The sequence below is a fragment of the Cololabis saira genome, unplaced genomic scaffold, assembly GCF_033807715.1.
Source record: "Cololabis saira isolate AMF1-May2022 unplaced genomic scaffold, fColSai1.1 scf031, whole genome shotgun sequence".
In the NCBI taxonomy this organism is placed as follows: domain Eukaryota; kingdom Metazoa; phylum Chordata; class Actinopteri; order Beloniformes; family Belonidae; genus Cololabis; species Cololabis saira.
In genome coordinates, this window is record NW_026906195.1 from 290,001 (window position 1) to 311,215 (window position 21,215).

Below are 21,215 nucleotides of genomic sequence, written 5' to 3' on the forward strand. Positions count from 1 at the left end.
ATATGCCCATCTGAACTCTGAATTTATAAATGATTATGTATTCATGATTGGGTGAACATTTTCAGAACAGTAAAGGCCGAAAGCTATAGTCAGTTTTATGAACCCTGCTGCCAACTTCTGGTCATCTCGGCCCGGCCCGAGATAGCAAGTTTATGACCCCAAGAGGGGGGGTCAAAACAGATCAAAGCAAGCAAGGAAAGTTTCTGCCAGGGAAACAGACTCCCTGGGGATTTACGACCCCCGCTGCATGGCAGATCAAAGCAGGACAGCAAAACCCAGTAAACCAGGCCTCGGTTTGCTGCCCCCTCGGGTGCTGCCCCTTTGAACAGAAGAAAACTCTGAAAACCCTGGTCAACCCCCCCAAGCCTGAAACCGGCTTGAATGTGCCTCCTAAAATGGCAGCTGCACCATGAACTACAATCCCAGCATGCCTTGTGGGATGGGGCGGCGCCTACAAGCGGCGCGCATCCAATCACAAACGAGGCACCGATGACGTCACCGCAGCGCGCGTTGGATCAAAACCCCTGCCGCTGCTCCCTTTCTTTCTCTTCTCAACTTCATCATCATCGGCGCTGGATCTTTGGCTCTAGGCCAAAGGATCCCATCTCCTCTCTCTCCCCCCGGGCTGGGGGGAGGCAGGAGGCCCGCACCGGACCGGGCCCTGCGGGGTCCGGCCGTTGAAGCCGCGGTCCCCCGGGAGGCTCCGATTTCTCACTAAACTCTGTTCCTCTTTAAGTTTCTGCAGATCCGAGCTTCCGACGCCCACGCGCTCCCGGCAACCAGATCGGGACACAGCTGCGATTGAGTGCTCAGACTGAACCCCCCCTCCCCGCTCCGAGCCCCTGTCTGCGAACCGCGCAGGGGATCGGGGACGGACGGCCGGCGTCTCGCCCGGCGTGAGCTCTCCCGGGGCCCGGACGGCCACGCGTCGGCGACCGGCGCAGAGAGGGAAGCACGGCAGGAGAGACCGGTCCCCCGCCGCGCCTAGGAATGCGTGTGAGCCTCCGTTTTGGTCCGGAACCACGGCCCGGCACGAGGCGGCCCCGCCGCTGTCTAATCCGTTTCAGGGGAAGGGACGGGACGCGATAGCCTGACTGCGAAACCCCAGCAGGACCGCGAACCCAGTCGACGAAACCCGCAGGCACCCGATTCCGGATCCCAGAGGAGACGTGAGCCCGCGTAGCAGTGATCAGTAGGATTTAAGAGTGTTAAGAACTGTGTGTGAGATTGTGAGACCTGGGTTATCAGTAACTTAAGAGTGTTACAGAGCTAAATCTGTGTTCAGAGCTGAGATTACATCATCATTCTTATCATTATCATGTTTGATTATTTGGTAGTCGTTGTTTTCTGCCGTAGGCACGTTTTAAATGCTGCGTTCGCCATCCGGTCCGATTGCACGTGGCCCAGAGGGCGCGTCCATCTTTAAAAGACCACAGGAGCCCCGTTTGAACTGTAGATGTTCTTTATCATCTTTATTATTATTACATTTGATTCTTTTTTTTTATTCCATGCATTTAACGTTTATGTTTCATTTTATTGATTGTTGTTTTTCTTGTTAGTTAATGGTTTTATAATAATGTCGTGTGCCATCAGATTTATTCTGGTATTTATTTACATCCCTTTTGATACCCGTATGTAAATAAATTCTGATTGATTCTTAATGAGTGGTTGTGTTATTTCATGCAAGATTTGGTCACAGGTTGATTTGTTTAAGCAGAGCCCAGTGTTCGGATATCACGCCTTCACTGTTATTCTGTAAGATTTGCTGTTCTGCAGGATAATTCAAAAATCATACGAGACTGATTTTCTGCTGTTTTAGTTATCGAATTCCATCGGAGTAAGGCCCGGTGGTGGTGCCCCGAGAATTATCATTTTGATAATATGATTTGATAAATAGTCAACTTTATTAATTATTAATAATTATTAATAATATTCATTAATAGCCTTGAATAACTAATCAGCCAAGCTACCCGAGTCGCACAACATAAATGGAGCCCCCGTGCGAGGCTCTCGATAATAACAATATTTGTGACCAAGTTTGTATGAAATAATCGAACATTGATTGTCATCAGAAGAAAAATATTTTTATTTTTCTTCCCCTCATTATCTGATTCCTACGGTTATTTTAAAACCTCCCTGTTCTAATGGCAACCTCGCTTCACCAAGGGTTGGTTGCTTTGTTAAGTTCTTTAATTTTATTAATTTGAACTTTTATTTTATATCACACGATTATTAATCTTGTGATTGATTTCCTCTGCAACCTTACTTCACTGAAGCTAATGCTACTGCTTCACTGAAGGTAATGGTTGGGTTTGCTTTAAGTTCTGTTAATTTTATTAACCTGAACTTTTTCTATCACTCAATTTTATTAATCTGTTTGAGTAATTTTCTTTTGCAACCAGGTTTCATGGAAACTAATGGTTGGCTCGCTGTAAGTTCCTGATTTTATTAATCTGAACTTTTATTGGTGGATCACTATTTTATTAATCTCTGATTAATTAGGGCCCGAGCACTGAAAGTGCGAGGACCCTATTGTATCTGTGATGTTTATTATTATTAGGGCCCGAGCACTGAAAGTGCGAGGACCCTATTGTATCTGTGATGTTTATTAGGGCCCGAGCACTGAAAGTGCGAGGACCCTATTGTATCTGTGATGTTTATTAGGGCCCGAGCACTGAAAGTGCGAGGACCCTATTGTATCTGTGATGTTTATTATTATTAGGGCCCGAGCACTGAAAGTGCGAGGACCCTATTGTATCTGTGATGTTTATTATTATTATTATTAGGGCCCGAGCACTGAAAGTGCGAGGACCCTATTGTATCTGTGATGTTTATTATTATTATTATTATTATTAGGGCCCGAGCACTGAAAGTGCGAGGACCCTATTGTATCTGTGATGTTTATTATTAGGGCCCGAGCACTGAAAGTGCGAGGACCCTATTGTATCTGTGATGTTTATTATTATTATTATTATTATTATTATTATTCTCGCCGTAAATAAATTGCCTTTTTGGAGGCCTTAAAATGCTCGAAAACTCACCAAATTTTGCACACGCTTCCAGAGTCGCGTAAAATTACGTATTTTATGGGCGACAGGCATGGGTCCACAAGAATGGGCTCTATAGCGCCACCTATTTTATGTTTTTTGACGAGCCCCACAATATGGTTTGACTTACAGCAATGACCTTTATGTGAGTATTATATTAGACAAAGAGCTACAAAAAAGTCTTTTGGACCCATGGTCTAAGTTACACAGGAAGTCCGGCATTTTGAACAGAAAATGTCATTTTTCATGAATTCTGATCATTTCTAGACCTCGTACTTTAACGAACTCCTCCTAGAGATTTTATCGAATTGGCTCACAACTTGGTTTGTACAATCTAGACACATGGCCGACGCTAAATTGCGAAGCTTTTAAGTTTCTGCCAGAGGGCGTGACCGTAGTGATCCGGCAAAGTTTGAGGTCATTTTTAAGCTTCGCCATCAAACATCAATTGGCTGTAATTCAGCAATACATGATTTGATGTGGTTGAAAACGTATGTGCATGATTGTAAACTGAGCCTGAAGACATCTATGGTGGAATATTCAGGATCGGTTGTAGCGCCACCTGTTGGCACCAGGAATTGTCATGTCTTGTAGTATGCATCTGTGCTCCAAGCGAGATCAGTTTATTGATCTCAAAGTTGGTCAGATAATAGGTAAGGCATTGACGATGACTGACAGAGAAAACTGTAAGTTCTTATCAAAGGGCGTCGCTGTCAGAGGTTGTCAAATTTCGGTGTCTCGCCATGAACATAAAAGTTGTTGTAACTTAAACATAATTGGTCAGAATCAACCCAAAATCAATTCATGTAATCAGGCTTCCATTCTGAACAAGTGGATATGACAATCTTGGATGAACTCCATAGCGCCACCTTTTGGTCAGGTATACATTTTTCATCAAATTATGTGCTATAATTGCTGTTTCGTTCATCCAATCTTAATCCAATCGATACATAGGATTGTCAGTAGGTCCCTTGTTGACCGTGTCGCGTATCGTGGTCGTAATTTGAAAGGAATTGGCATTTTTATGTCACTCTGTATTTCTGGTAAAATATTATTTAAAAATCAGAGATTTTGTCTAAGGAAAATTAAATGGCAGTTTCAGATAGCTTACAACAGGACTAAAAAATCATACACTGGAACATATTATTTTCGAACAACTCCGTCACTCTAAAAATTAAAAAAATGAACTAATAACATAAAAAGCTATGTCTTTGTCACAAAATGTCAAAATTAACATCCGACTACGTAGATATGTTGTTTACTATAATGAGAAAATATCTTGTGAATTTCATAAGCCTGAGTGGGACCGGTGATTTTCTATTAATATTTATGTTAAATTCACTGGATTCTTAACTCTGACTGACTGCCTGCAGCGGGTGACAGCCAGAGGAGAGTAGAGAAAGGAGGGGTGCAGCTCCCGCGGGGGACGGAGGGAGGGGTGGGGGGGGGGCTTGTTATGCGCGCGCATCTCCCGCGGGGGGGCGGGGCATTGGAGCTGACGTTCAGCGCGGCCGCCATCTTGGATAAGGTACCGACGGCCATCTTGGAGAGGCTGGCAGAGATTTAGTTATGAAACAGGACGCTGTCACACATTAAAAATACGCACTTTTATGCTGAAAGACTTTGTATTATGCTCTTTTACAAAGACATGGTATGGAATATTGATAAATGTATAAATTAATTAATTGTATAAAGAAACAAGTTTGATTGTTCATTTGAATGTATTTGAAGGGGAGAGGGGTGTGTTGTTGTATTTATTTATATATATTTATTTATTTATTTGAGAGTGAGAGTGAACTTTGTAATATTATAAGTCCTCTTGGCTTACTATTCCTATCCATTTTTCATTGACTGTTTTTTGTTTTTTTTTATAGCAAAAGGTGCAAATAAAAATATACACCGTCGGAATTCGGAAACTGATGATTATTTCTTCATCCACTGCATCTTTCATCCACTGGTGCGTTCAGGGACAATTGGAATTTACTCAATTTGGCGAGAATTGACCATTGTGGTTTCTCCTGTTTACTGGTGTGATGAGTGATATCTAAATATTGTAATCTTTAAAGGAGCTTGAGGCTCCTTTTAAGAAATGAGACTCTCTAGCGCCACCCTTCGCCACGACGGACGTTGGGGGTACTGCAGCCAACAGCGAAGCCGGCACGGGAGAACGGGGAGAACGCGCATGCAGCGTCATGTGACGTCACATCCGCAGGACAGCGCGGGAAATTCCGGGCACAATTGCAGCACATTTTGCAGCACACAGCCTGTTCAAGGCAAAGGAGAGATACACTAGAGGGCTCATTCTTTTTGGTTTGGAACGCTTCATCTGACATTATTACTAGAAAACTTAAAACGTATACACATTTTTTTCATAAATCCTGCCTCAATCCTGCCTCAAGCTCCTTTAATTACCAACTTCATCGAATTAATGTTTTTCATCTAACCTCAGTAGTGTGAGATATTGTTTCAATGGGAAACTGCACACAAACTCAGCGGCGGTTGGTGTTGTTTTTCCTATGGGCAAACCTGGTGATGAATTTGATATTTCATGGTTTGCATTAAAGGGCGTGGCCTAACGGCTCAACAGCGCCCACTAAAATACTTTTCTCTGCCATAACTTTTGAATGGTTTGACATAGAGAGTCGTGGGTGGTATCATGGGACTCGGTATTGAGTCCTTGACCATAATTGGTGAAAATTAGCCCCGCCCCTTCTTCTGATTGGTTGTCCCGATTTTCTGCTATAACTTTTGAATGGTTTGACATAGAGAGTCGTGGGTGGTGTCATCATATTCTGTATGGAGTCCTTCACCTTCATTGGCCTGAATTAGCCCCGCCCCTTCTTCTGATTGGTTGTCCCTTTTTTCTGCTATAACTTTTGAATGGTTTGACATAGGAAGTCGTGGGTGGTGTCATTTTTGATATGCTTATGGGGGGCGGTGGCCGTGAGTGCGAGGGCCCGTTCATCGCTGCTTGCAGCTTTAATTAGGGCCCGAGCACTGAAAGTGCGAGGACCCTATTGTATCTGTGATGTTTATTATTATTATTATTATTATTATTATTATTCTCGCCATAAATAAATTGCCTTTTTGGAGGCCTTAAAATGCTCAAAAACTCACCAAATTTTGCACACGCTTCCAGAGTCGCGTAAAATTACGTATTTTATGGGCGACAGGCATGGGTCAAAAAGGATTAGGCTCTATAGCGCCACCTATTTTATGTTTTTGACGAGCCCCACAATATGGTTTGACTTACAGCAATGACCTTTATGTGTCTATTATATCTGACAAAGCCCTACAAAAAAGTCTCTTGGACCCATGCTCTAAGTTACACAGGAAGTCCGGCATTTTGAACAGAAAATGTCATTTTTTATGAATTCTGATCATTTCTAGGCCTCGTACTTTAACAAACTCCTCCTAGAGATTTTATCAGATTGGCTCACAACTTGGTTTGTACAATCTAGACACATGGCCGACGCTAAATTGCGAAGCTTTTACGTTTTTAGCAGAGGGCTTGACCGTAGTGATCCGGCGAAGTTTGGGGTCATTTTTAAGGCTCGCCATGAAACACCAATTGGCTGTAATTCAGCAATACATGATTTGATGTGGTTGAAAACGTATGTGCATGATTGTAGGCTGAGCCTGAAGACATCTATGGTGGAATATTCAGGATCGGTTGTAGCGCCACCTGTTGGCACCAGGAATTGTCATGTCTTCTAGTATGCATCTGTGCTCAAAGGGAGATGAGCGGAGGGATCTCAAAGTTGGTCAGATAAATAGGTAAGACATTGACGATGGCTGACAGAGAAAACTGTAAGTTTTTCTCAAAGGGCGTCGCTGTTAGAGGTTGTCAAATTTCGGTGTCTCGCCATGAACATAAAAGTTGTTTTAACTTTCAAATACTTGGTCCAAATTGACCCAAAATCAATACATTTAATCAGGCTTCCATTCTGATATCCATTCTATATTTGGGACAGTTTGTCACCGACTTTATTCAAAATATGAACTCATTTTGAAATAAATCTTTACTTTGTCATGCAATGTCGAATTAACTTCTAACTTCGTAAAAATATTGTTGAAAATAATATGATTTGAGCATTGTATGTGCAAGAGGCGATTTATAATTAATGTTTTGAGTTGGATTAGAAGCATGAAGCTGTCTGCGGGCCGCGTGCGCGCAGACCGCGGGAACGCGCAGCCGCAGCTCCTGGAAGCTGTCGGGGGCGGGGCGGGGGAGGGGGGTTGTTGCAACTTGCAGCAACATGTGGAGTCACGCCGTCACGTCACGTAAGTTGTATTGTGTTTTTTTTAATGCGTGTTGCAATTATTTTATTTTATTATTATATTATTATTGAGCTTCCATCCGCGATCCCGATCAGGAGCGCGCGGCCGCGCGCGGCCACGCGCAGAGCCGAGAGCCAGTTTCTGCCCATTTCTGCAGCTTTGCCAAAAAATGCTACCTAAAGGTTTTCCACCTTTGTAGAGCCACAACTTTACTGTGTTTTACTCCCTAAACCACTTCCTTTCACCCCCAAGTGGTCCTTGTCTCTTGCCAGGCCGTCATTGTAAATAAGAATGTGTTCTTAATGACCTGCCTGGTTAAATAAAGGCAAATGACTGAATGAATATCAAATAAAGCCATAGAATTGTTGTTTTTTTTCTCTTTATCGTATAATGTTCACAAAGTGTAATGCATTCATGTCATGGGTCGTGTATTTTGAAGGATCAAATAATCAACATCCCATTATCCATTTTACATCGTGCAAGAAATGATGCAAACTTTGAAAATCGACTGTGCGCATGCGCAGAACCCAAACGTAGCATTTTTTCGGCAGGGAGCAGAAATTGGCAGAACACCGGCTGGGACGGACCTGATGCTCTGATGCGACCCGTCTCTGCTCACTGACTATACGTTCATACACGGACGTAATATGGGGGGGGGGGGGGGGGGGACATGTATCCTGCACTTTTTCAAAAGGCAGTTTTGGTCCCCTGCAGTTTTTACCGTCCAAAAACAATGTCACGCTATATTAAATGGAGACAGGTCAGCACTAGGACCAAGCGGAAAACGGCCGCTCAAGCTGAAGCCTGTTGTTTGGTCTGCCTGGGTCACGTCAGCTAGACGGATTTTAAGTATAAGAATAAGAATTACTTTATTAATCCCCAAAGGGAAATTCCTTTGTATGGCAGCTCATCTACTGTACCATTTGCAGAAGAGAAGCTCTTCTGAATATCTCTTGGATGAGTTGATTATGTTGAAATGTTAATAGATAACCCTTCTGTGGTCTTTTGGTCAAATTGACCCATATTCACTTTTCTTTTATATCAAAAATATGATTTTCATCCATATAACTGCCTCTGTTACACTCATTTCAAATAAAATTGATGATCACTACCAGAGCTGGTAGAGTAGCCAAAAATTGTACTCAAGTAAAAGTACTGTTACTTCAGAATAATATGACTCAAGTAGAAGTAAAAAGTAGTCATCCAAATAATTACTTGAGTAAAAGTAAAAAAAGTACTTGGTGAAAAAACTACTCAAGTACTGAGTAACTGTTGAGTAACGTCTGATTTATTTTTTTAACACAACCATTCAAACAGACAAAAGTACAAAATAATCATTTTCAGGCAAATTAAAATCAATAAAATAATAAAATAAATTAAAATTAATAAAAAAATGAAAAATAGCTTAAATTAAAATAAGCGTAAAGTAAATTCAAGAACTTTAATAAATAATAAAATAACAGAATAAAAAAATAAATTAAGCACCAGTAGCACAAAATGTCAAGCCTTTGTACTTTTCTTTTTTAACCAGAACTCGAACAAACATGAACTCATAGAAACTCTGTGTGTGTTTGAGTCTGTGTAAATGTGACAAAACATGCAAAAACAAACATTTTTCCCAAAGAATCACTCAGTGATGTCATGAGATTGACGTGTACACGGATAAAAAGGATAAAAGAAAAGTAACAGCTCAACGTAACCTAATGTAGCGGAGTAAGAGGAACAGTTTGTCCTTCACAAATCTACTCAAGTAAAAGTAAAAAGTACAGTTATCCAAAACTACTCCTAAAAGTACAAAATTTCCCAAAACTTACTCAAGTAAATGTAACGGAGTAAATGGAACTCGTTACTACCCACCTCTGATCACTACTTGCATTGAATTATGGATATTTTATTCAATTTCTCCTCTCCTGTGATATTCAATTTGACCCACCAACCACTGGCTGGTGCTGGGTGGTGGTCCAAACATTTTAAATGATTTCATTTCATTTTCACATATACCCGTCTGTGATAATCCATCAATTTATATGCCTCTGAGTTTAACTATAGTCAAAAAAATTCAGAATTTCGGCTTATCTTTATCTATCTCAAAAATGAGCTATGATTTTATGTAAATGAGGTCTATTGACCATTCATTCCAAAAATAAGTGTAAAATTGGTGGTAATGAGTTGGAGTGAAGTTGACTAACAATGTGAAACACAGAATTGGGTGATAATTAAAGCTACATGCTTTAATTAAAACCACAAAGGGAACAGTAAACTTAAAAGTAACAATAGAAAACTAGAAGAACTACTAGAAAACACAGTGAACTGAAAGAGTTTGAGTTTTCTTTTTTTTTTTTTTTTACCTTGTCTGCACACATATTAATGATTGAAACAAGAGGAAAATTGGTTCAAAACGAGCCGGCAATGGCACAGTGTCTGCCCGGCTTTAAACAGAACCGCAGCCAGTACTCGAGTTGTAAAAAAAAATCAGGGGGGTGGTGGATTTTATCATATGTGGACAGATAATTTGTTCTGATTACAAATATTATAATATATTACAAATAATAGCACTGACCAAAACACCTGCAGAAATACTGCAGGAATGACATAGCAGCAGTTAAATGCAGCCTTCTGTAAGTTTTAAATATCCACTGGGCTTACATCAAATACATTAAAACACAACAATAAAAAACACTTTTCTGAACTTATCAATATGCATCTGTCTTTCACAGGATAAGTAAAATGGATCACTGCAAAAACTCACAATCTTAACAAAAATATTTGTCTTATTTCTAGTGAAAATGTCTCATTTTAGTAAAAAAAACCTCATTACACTTAAAACAAGACTTATAACTGGAAAAAAAACACCATTTTCATCTGTTTCACCTGTTCACCTGTTTTCACTTAAAATAAGTAGAAAAATCTGCCAGTGGAACAAGATTTTTTTGCTTGTAATGAGAAGATAAATCTTGTTTAATTTTATTTATTTTTTTACATTTATCGTATTTTTAATATTCTCTTTTTGGGGGGGGCTGGAAGGAGGGGCGTTGGCCATGAGTGCGAGGGCCCGTTCATCGCTGCTTGCAGCTTTAATTATTATTATTATTATTCTCGCCGTAAATAAATTGCCTTTTTGGAGGCCTTAAAATGCTCAAAAACTCACCAAATTTTGCACACGCTTCCAGAGTCGCGTAAAATTACGTATTTTATGGGCGACAGGCATGGGTCCACAAGAATGGGCTCTATAGCGCCACCTATTTTATGTTTTTTGACGAGCCCCACAATATGGTTTGACTTACAGCAATGACCTTTATGTGTGTATTATATTAGACAAAGAGCTACAAAAAAGTCTTTTGGACCCATGCTCTAAGTTACACAGGAAGTCCGGCATTTTGAACAGAAAATGTCATTTTTCATGAATTCTGATCATTTCTAGGCCTCGTACTTTAACGAACTCCTCCTAGAGATTTTATCGAATTGGCTCACAACTTGGTTTGTACAATCTAGACACATGGCCGACGCTAAATTGCGAAGCTTTTAAGTTTTCAGCAGAGGGCTTGACCGTAGTGATTCGGCGAAGTTTGAGGTCATTTTTAAGCCTCGCCATCAAACATCAATTGGCTGTAATTCAGCAATACATGATTTGATGTGGTCGAAAACGTATGTGCATGATTGTAGGCTGAGCCTGAACCCATCTATGGTGGAATATTCAGGATCGGTTGTAGCGCCACCTGTTGGCACCAGGAATTGTCATGTCTTCTAGTTTGCATCTGTGCTCCAAACGAGATCAGTTTCTTGATCTCAAAGTTGGTGAGATAATAGGTAAGACATTGACGATGAGTGACAGAGAAAACTGTAAGTTTGTGTCAAAGGGCGTCGCTGTCAGAGGTTGTCAAATTTCGGGGTCTCGCCATGAACATAAAAGTTGTTGTAACTTAAACATAATTGGTCAGAATGAACCCAAATTCAATTCATGTAATCGGGCTTGCATTCTGAACAAGTGGATATGACAATCTTGGATGAACTCCATAGCGCCACCTTTTGGTCAGGTATACATTTTTCATCAAATTATGTGCTTTAGTTGCTGTTTGGTTTATCCAATCTTAATGAAATTGACACATTTGATTGGCAGTAGGTTCCTTGTTGACTGTGTCGCGTATCGTGGTCATTGCTTGAAAGGAATTGGCATTTTTATGTCACTCTGTATTTCCGGAAAAATATTAATTAAAAATCAAAGATTTTGTGTAAGGAAAATTAAATGGCAGATTCAGAGACCTTTTGGCATGACGAAAGAATCATACACTGGAACATATTATTTTTGAAGAACTCTGCCACTCTCTTTTTTGAAAATACCAACTAATAACGTAAAAAGCTATGACTTTGCCATAAAATTATTTTATTGACATGTGACTTCGTACATATATTGTTTACTGTAATGTGAAAATATTGTGTGAATTGCAATAAAGTCTTTTCCAATATGGGATTTTGTATGAATATTTATGTCGAATGAATCATTGCCACCCTGTCTCAGCCTGTCTCAGACACGTGAACGCGCAAACTGCAGCTCTGAGTTGGGGAATAGAAAAGGGGAGGGGGCGCGCTCCCGGAGCTCCGAGCCCGGACTGCGTGATGACGTCACTCACACGTGCCCTTGCTGGGAGAAACCTGACACCTCCCCAGTGTTTTGTTTCACACGCACAGGAGAACGACGAGATGCATTCAGGGCCCGGTCGGAATTCTAAAATGAGCCGCTCCAGGCAGAAGAGCCAGCTGCATACACTATTAAAGCGTGTTCCATGCAATGCGAACAAGCTTCAGCGACAAAATCAATTCCATTGCTTTATTTTTTTTGTATTGGACTGTCCTAACTGGCTGCGAGTTTAACAGTTTCAGTGTGGACAGAGAGAGTTTAACAGTTTCAGTGTGGACAGAGAGCATCCGATGTCACGCAGCTCAACGTGATAATCGGACTCTCACATGCAGTTATGACATGGTGCAAACGACTCCCTGGGATCTTTAAAGGGGGACCTATTATGAAAAACACGTGTTTTCTTGTTTTAACATATATAAAGTGGTCTCCCGTCACCCTGCCAACACAGAGAAGATGATATCCCATGAATTTCTGCAAGGTCTGCTCGCCCCCACCCTTACAGAGTCCCCTAGTGACAGTGTCATGTGGTTTCCACGGGCCGTTGTGATTGGTGCATTTTCTTTACGTCACCAAAATGCACACCACCCCTCGGTCTCCTCCGCTGCTGAAACCACGCCCACCACCAGCTCAGCCGGCCGCTCGAGCTCCGCCATTGTTCAGCAGCGCTGGCTGTTTGAACAACGAGGGAGAGTTAAGATGAGGTTTTGCATAGACATTTACCCTCATAAAAGGATCAGATCCCACATCACGGACCCGACAACTGACACGAGCCAGCGGTAAGTTCCGTTTTTTTTTAGTGTTTTTAAACCTACATTAATAGGGCAACGACCTTAAAAAAGTCAGTTGGGGAGACCCTTATTTATCTCAAAATTAATAGATTTCCTTAACAAAATTTATATTTTAATAAGTATCAGTAATTAAATTAACTGTTCAAGAAAGATAGACTCATGTGTCCTTTCATTTTCGAAAACCATTTTTAAATGCATTTTATCTATAATGGAAGTGTCACCCTCATAAAGAGGGTTAAGATTTGAGACAAATTTAAAGACATTTTATTAAAGAATCAGCATAACTATGTCGTTGTATGTTCCTATGTTTTTCATAATAGGTCCCCTTTAAAGAGGGATAACCTTCATTTATAGTTAGATGAACCATGAACATTTTTAAGATGTTTTGCAAGACGTGGACCCACATTTATAAAGAAATCATTGAATTTATTAGCAATTTGTGTATGCTCTGTTATCTTATGCGCCATCCTGATATGTAGACTGGGCTGGAATAGATGATTTTTTTATCTTGTTGAGTAATTCTTTCAATATTTTCCATAGATCATTTATTTATTTCTAATAAGATGGTTGTATTTATTCCTATAATTTTTGTATGTAGCACAATTTAAAGGACTAGGACTTTGTAAATGCCTTTTATAAAGTTTGTTTTTGTTTAAAGCAGATTTCCTAAGTTCTATAGTAAACCATGGTTTGTTAAAAGGAACCCTGGTTATTAAGACTTGTAGTCCCTAATTAGCCACAATTGTTCTTATACTAAAATATGTTGTTAGAAACACATAAAATAATCTAATTGCTTTAAAAATCTACAATGTTTATCACATATTTTGACCTGCGGGAGGCGCCATGTTTTACCTGCGCAATGCATTCTGGGGGCGATGACGTAGAGCGGTGGCTCTGGGAAGATAAGCCGCGTTAGTTTAACTGGGACAGGTATCTAAAACATAGATGAGCAGCACTCTCCCGGCCATGGAGGCTGACGAGGGAGCCCATAAGACGTCTCGGTTCAGGCAAACTGGATCAAAGTTCTGTGATGCACGGGAGATCTGCAAAAATGATCAAAGTCGTGCGCATCTTACCAGTGCATTAGGCTACGCTTTAGAGCCCGCAGCGCACCGCCACCCGCTCTCCGCTCTGCGCTCTCCGCTCTGGCCGGGATGGAGACGCCGGTGGGCAGGATGCACGTTTGGGTGGGCATAGCCCACCCCTGCCCCCCCCTAAAACCGGCTTCGGTGCTGGGTGATGACAGACCAGAGGCGGAGGGGACTGGCCCGGGACTTTGATGAAACGGGAGGTGCAGACTTTGCGTCAAATAGGCAAGAACATCTTTATTTAATTTAATGATGCCAGATCTGGCTGGGGTTTTTATTGTAGCATCGGCTATCTGCTAGTTGTTAGTGTGGTCTGTTAGTCTGTCTGAGTTATATGGTGTTTTTATAGTTCATGCTTTATGGTGCAGTACTTTTTTTTTTTTTTTTTTTTTTAACTTTTTTGTAGGTGCTTCGTCACCTTAATGTTTGGCTGTGTTTTGATCTGTGTTTCTGGTGCGCCTTCACCTGTTTAGCTGTGTTTTCATCTGTTTCTGGGTGTCAAAACAGTGGACGGGGGCTAGCAGGAGCCACCGTCTGACGTCACTACCCAGAATGTAAACAACAATGGCGACCTACATGTTAAATTATATTTTCAAATTTTATAAAAAAGAAGACATCTAAAAGGTTTTTTATATCACATTGTTATAATTGATACCAACATTTATCTTTTAAGACCTACATGTCTTAATAGCCAGGGTTCCTTTTAAGGTTTTCAGAGCTTCCTTTATCTTTAGAAATAAGATAAAAGTTGTGTTTAGAATTGTACTGTGTGGCACGAAGCTTTCATCCAACCAGTGTGCTGTTAAACTTAAAAGTAAAAACGTTTTACTCTCGAAACACTGAGCCAGGTCTGGTGAAAAATGTGATATTTAATGGTTTGCATTAATGGGCGGGACCTAACGGCTCAACAGCGCCCCCTAGAAAACTTTGTGCCTCAAGCCCCACAATACGGTTTGACGTACATGCACCAAAATCGGTACACACATGTATCATGTAACAACTTAAAGAAAAGTCTCTTGGCGCCATGGCCGAAACCCAACAGGAGGTCGGCCATTTTGAACATTTTGAATTAATCGTGTAATTTTGGCGCAATTTATGCCATTTCTTCGGTCATTAATGCGGCCCGAACCGTAACGTGCACCCAGGTGTGTTATACATCAAAACGTGCGTCTCCATCCTCCGACACCACGCATTACTTTTCTCTTTCAAAAGTGTTACCGTGGCGACGCTAGACGGCAAAAAGCGCGCCCACCCTTCATCTGATTGGTTCAGACAGAAAAAACTTTGCGCCTCAAGCCCCATAATACGGTTTGACGTACATGAACAAAAATCGGTACACACCTGTATCATGTCGCAACTTAAAGAAAAGCCAGGCCTGTCGATACATTTGATATTTCATGGTTTGCATTAATGGGCGTGGCCTAACGGCTCAACAGCGCCCACTAGAATACTTTTCTCTGCCATAACTTTTGAAAGGTTTGACATAAAGAGTCGCGGGTGGTGTCATGGGACTCGGTATTGAGTCCTTGACCATAATTGGTGAAAATGAGCCCCGCCCCTTCTTCTGATTGGTTGTCCCTATTTCCTGCTATAACATTTGAATGTTTTGACATAGAGAGTCGTGGGTGGTGTCATGGGATTCTGTAATGAGTCCTTGAGCTTCTTTGACCTTAATTAGCCCCGCCCTTTCTTCTGATTGGTTGTCCCGATTTTCTGCTATAACTTTTGAATGGTTTGACATAGAGAGTCGTGGGTGGTGTCATCAGATTCTGTATGGAGTCCTTGACCTTCATTGGCCTGAATTAGCCCCGCCCCTTCTTCTGATTGGTTGTCCTTTTTTTCTGCTATAACTTTTGAATGGTTTGACATAGGAAGTCGTGGGTGTTGTCATTTCTGATATGCTTATGGGGGGCGGTGGCCGTGAGTGCCAGGGCCCGTTCATCGCTGCTTGCAGCTTTAATTATTATTATTATTATTATTATTATTATTATTATTATTCTCGCCATAAATAAATTGCCTTTTTGGAGGCCTTAAAATGCTCAAAAACTCACCAAATTTTGCACACGCTTCCAGAGTCGCGTAAAATTACGTATTTTATGGGCGACAGGCATGGGTCAAAAAGGATTAGGCTCTATAGCGCCACCTATTTTATGTTTTTGACGAGCCCCACAATATGGTTTGACTTACAGTGATGACCTTTATGTGTCTATTATATCAGACAAAGCCCTACAAAAAAGTCTCTTGGACCCATGCTCTAAGTTACACAGGAAGCTCAGCATTTTGAACAGAAAATGTCATTTTTTATGAATTCTGATCATTTCCAGGCCTCGTACTTTAACAAACTCCTCCTAGAGATTTTATCGGATTGGCTCACAACTTGGTTTGTACAATCTAGACACATGGCCGACGCTAAATTGCAAAGCTTTTAAGTTTTCACCAGAGGGCGTGACCGTAGTGATCCGGCGAAGTTTGAGGTCATTTTTAAGCCTCGCCATCAAACATCAGTTGGCTGTAATTCAGTAATACATGATTTGATGTGGTGGAAAACGTATGTGCATGATTGTAGGCTGAGCCTGAAGACATCTATGGTGGAATATTCAGGATCGGTTGTAGCGCCACCTGTTGGCACCAGGAATTGTCATGTCTTCTAGTATGCATCTGTGCTCAAAGGGAGATGAGCGGATGGATCTCAAAGTTGGTCAGATAATAGGTAAGACATTGACGATGACTGACAGAGAAAACTTTAAGTTTTTCTCAAAGGGCGTCGCTGTTAGAGGTTGTCAAATTTCGGTGTCTCGCCATGAACATAAAAGTTGTTTTAACTTTCAAATACTTGGTCCAAATTGACCCAAAATCAATACATTTAATCAGGCTTCCATTCTGATATCCATTCTATATTTGGGACAGTTTGTCACCGACTTTATTCAAAATATGAACTCATTTTGAAATAAATCTTTACTTTGTCATGCAATGTCGAATTAACTTCTAACTTCGTAAAAATATTGTTGAAAATAATATGATTTGAGCATTGTATGTACAAGAGGCGATTTATAATGAATGTTTTGAGTTGGATTAGAAGCATGAAGCTGTCTGGGAACGGGAACGCGCAGCCGCAGCTCCTGGAAGCTGCCGGGGGCGGGGCGGGGGAGGGGGGTTGTTGCAACTTGCAGCAACATGTGGAGTCACGCCGTCACGTCACGTAAGTTGTATTGTGGTTTTTTAATGCGTGTTGCAATTATTTTATTTTATTATATTATTATAGAGCTTCCATCCGCGATCCCGATCAGGAGCGCGCGGCCGCGCGCGGCCACGCGCAGAGCCGAGAGCCAGTTTCTGCCCATTTCTGCAGCTTTGCCAAAAAATGCTACCTAAAGGTTTTCCACCTTTGTAGAGCCACAACTTTACTGTGTTTTACTCCCTAAACCACTTCCTTTCACCCCCAAGTGGTCCTTGTCTCTTGCCAGGCCGTCATTGTAAATAAGAATGTTCTTAATGACCTGCCTGGTTAAATAAAGGCGAATGACTGAATGAATATCAAATAAAGCCATAGAATTGTTGTTTTTTTTCTCTTTATCGTATAATGTTCACAAAGTGTAATGCATTCATGTCATGGGTCGTGTATTTTGAAGGATCAAATAATCAACATCCCATTATCCATTTTACATCGTGCAAGAAATGATGCAAACTTTGAAAATCGATTGTGCGCATGCGCAGAACCCAAACGTAGCATTTTTTCGGCAGGGAGCAGAAATTGGCATAACACCGGCTGAGACGGACCTGCTGCTCTGATGCGACAGGTCTCTGCTCACACTGACTGTACGTTCATACACGGACGTAATATGGGGGGGGGACATGTATCCTGCACTTTTTCAAAAGGCAGTTTTGGTCCCCTGCAGTTTTTACCGTCCAAAACCAATGTTACACTATATTAAATGGAGACAGTCAGCACTAGGACCAAGCGGAAAACGGCCGCTCAAGCTGAAGCCTGTTGTTAACATGTTGGGCGTTTGGTCTGCCTGGGTCACGTCAGCTAGACGGATTTTAAGAATAAGAATAAGAATTACTTTATTAATCCCCAAAGGGAAATTCCTTTGTATGGCAGCTCATCTACTGTACCATTTGCAGAAGAGAAGCTCTTCTGAATATCTCTTGGATGAGTTGATTATGTTGAAATGTTAATAGATAACCCTCCTGTGGTCTTTTGGTCAAATTGACCCATATTCACTTTTCTTTTATATCAAAAATATGATTTTCTTCCATATAACTGCCTCTGTTACACTCATTTCAAATAAAATTGATGATCACTACCAGAGCTGGTAGAGTAGCCAAAAATTGTACTCAAGTAAAAGTACTGTTACTTCAGAATAATATGACTCAAGTAGAAGTAAAAAGTATCATCCAAATAATTACTTGAGTAAAAGTAAAAAAGCACTTGGTGAAAAAACTACTCAAGTACTGAGTAACTGTTGAGTAACGTCTGATTTATTTTTTTAACACACCCATTCAAAAAGACAAAAGTACAAAATAATCACCTTCAGGCAAATTAAAATCAATAAAATAATAAAATAAATTAAAATTAATAAAAAAATGAAAAATAGCTTAAATTAAAATAAGCGTAAAGTAAATTCAAGAACTTTAATAAATAATAAAATAACAGAATAAAAAAATAAATTAAGCACCAGTAGCACAAAATTTCAAGCCTTTGTACTTTTCTTTTTTAACCAGCAGAACTAGAACAAACATGAACTCATAGAAACTCTGTGTGTGTTTGAGTCTGTGTAAATGTGACAAAACATGCAAAAACAAACATTTTTCCCAAAGAATCACTCAGTGATGTCATGAGATTGACACGTACACGGATAAAAAGGATAAAAGAAAAGTAACAGCTCAACGTAGCCTAATGTAGCGGAGTAAGAGGAACAGTTTGTCCTTCACAAATCTACTCAAGTAAAAGTAAAAAGTACAGTTATCCAAAACTACTCCTAAAAGTACAAAATTTCCCAAAACTTACTCAAGTAAATGTAACGGAGTAAATGTAACTCGTTACTACCCACCTCTGATCACTACTTGCATTGAATTATGGATATTTTATTCAATTTCTCCCCTCCTGTGATATTCAATTTGACCCACCAACCACTGGCTGGTGCTGGGTGGTGGTCCAAACATTTGAGATGATTTCATTTCATTTTCACATATACCCGTCTGTGATAATCCATCAATTTATATGCCTCTGAGTTTAACTATAGTCAAAAAAATTCAGAATTTCGGCTTATCTTTATCTATCTCAAAAATGAGCTATGATTTTATGTAAATGAGGTCTATTGACCATTCATTCCAAAAATAAGTGTAAAATTGGTGGTAATGAGTTGGAGTGAAGTTGACTAACAAGGTGAAACACAGAATTGGGTGATAATTAAAGCTACATGCTTTACAACCAGTAAAACCACAAAGGGAACAGTAAACTTAAAAGTAACAATAGAAAACTAGAAGAACTACTAGAAAACACAGTGAACTAAAAGAGTTTGAGTTTTCTTTTTTTTTTTTTTTTACCTTGTCTGCACACATATTAATGATTGAAACAAGAGGAAAATTGGTTCAAAACGAGCCGGCAATGGCACAGTGTCTGCCCGGCTTTAAACAGAACCGCAGCCAGTACTCGAGTTGTAAAAAAAAATCAGGGGGGATGGTGGATTTTATCATATGGGGACAGATAATTTGTGCTGATTACAAATAATATAATATATTACAAATAATAGCAGTGACCAAAACAGCTGCAGAAATACTGCAGGAATGACATAGCAGCAGTTAAATGCAGCCTTCTGTAAGCTTTAAATATCCACTGGGCTTACATCAAATACATCAAAACACAACAATAAAAAACACTTTTCTGAACTTATCAATATGACTCTGTCCTTCACAGGATAAGTAACATGGATCACTGCAAAAACTCACAATCTTAACAAAAATATTTGTCTTATTTCTAGTGAAAATGTCTCATTTTAGTAAAAAAAACCTCATTACACTTAAAACAAGACTCATAACTGGAAAAAAAAAACACCATTTTCATCTGTTTCACCTGTTCACCTGTTTTCACTTAAAATAAGTAGAAAAATCTGCCAGTGGAACAAGATTTTTTTGCTTGTAATGAGAAGATAAATCTTGTTTAATTTTATTTTTTTTTTTACATTTAACGTATTTTTAATATTCTCTTTTTGGGGGGGGCTGGAAGGAGGGGCGTTGGCCATGAGTGCGAGGGCCCGTTCATCGCTGCTTGCAGCTTTAATTAGGGCCCGAGCACTGAAAGTGCGAGGACCCTATTGTATCTGTGATGTTTATTATTATTAGGGCCCGAGCACTGAAAGTGCGAGGACCCTATTGTATCTGTGATGTTTATTATTAGGGCCCGAGCACTGAAAGTGCGAGGACCCTATTGTATCTGTGATGTTTATTATTATTATTATTATTATTAGGGCCCGAGCACTGAAAGTGCGAGGACCCTATTGTATCTGTGATGTTTATTATTATTATTATTATTATTATTATTATTAGGGCCCGAGCACTGAAAGTGCGAGGACCCTATTGTATCTGTGATGTTTATTAGGGCCCGAGCACTGAAAGTGCGAGGACCCTATTGTATCTGTGATGTTTATTATTATTATTATTATTATTAGGGCCCGAGCACTGAAAGTGCGAGGACCCTATTGTATCTGTGATGTTTATTATTATTATTATTATTATTATTAGGGCCCGAGCACTGAAAGTGCGAGGACCCTATTGTATCTGTGATGTTTATTATTATTATTATTATTATTATTATTATTATTATTATTATTATTCTCGCCATAAATAAATTGCCTTTTTGGAGGCCTTAAAATGCCCAAAAACTCACCAAATTTTGCACACGCTTCCAGAGTCGCGTAAAATTACGTATTTTATGGGCGACAGGCATGGGTCAAAAAGGATTAGGCTCTATAGCGCCACCTATTTTATGTTTTTGACGAGCCCCACAATATGGTTTGACTTACAGCAATGACCTTTATGTGTCTATTATATCAGACAAAGCCCTACAAAAAAGTCTCTTGGACACATGCTCTAAGTTACACAGGAAGTCCGGCATTTTGAACAGAAAATGTCATTTTTTATGAATTCTGATCATTTCTAGGCCTCGTACTTTAACGAACTCCTCCTAGAGATTTTATCAGATTGGCTCACAACTTGGTTTGTACAATCTAGACACATGGCCGACGCTAAATTGCGAAGCTTTTACGTTTTTAGTAGAGGGCTTGACCGTAGTGATCCGGCGAAGTTTGGGGTCATTTTTAAGGCTCGCCATGAAACACCAATTGGCTGTAATTCAGCAATACATGATTTGATG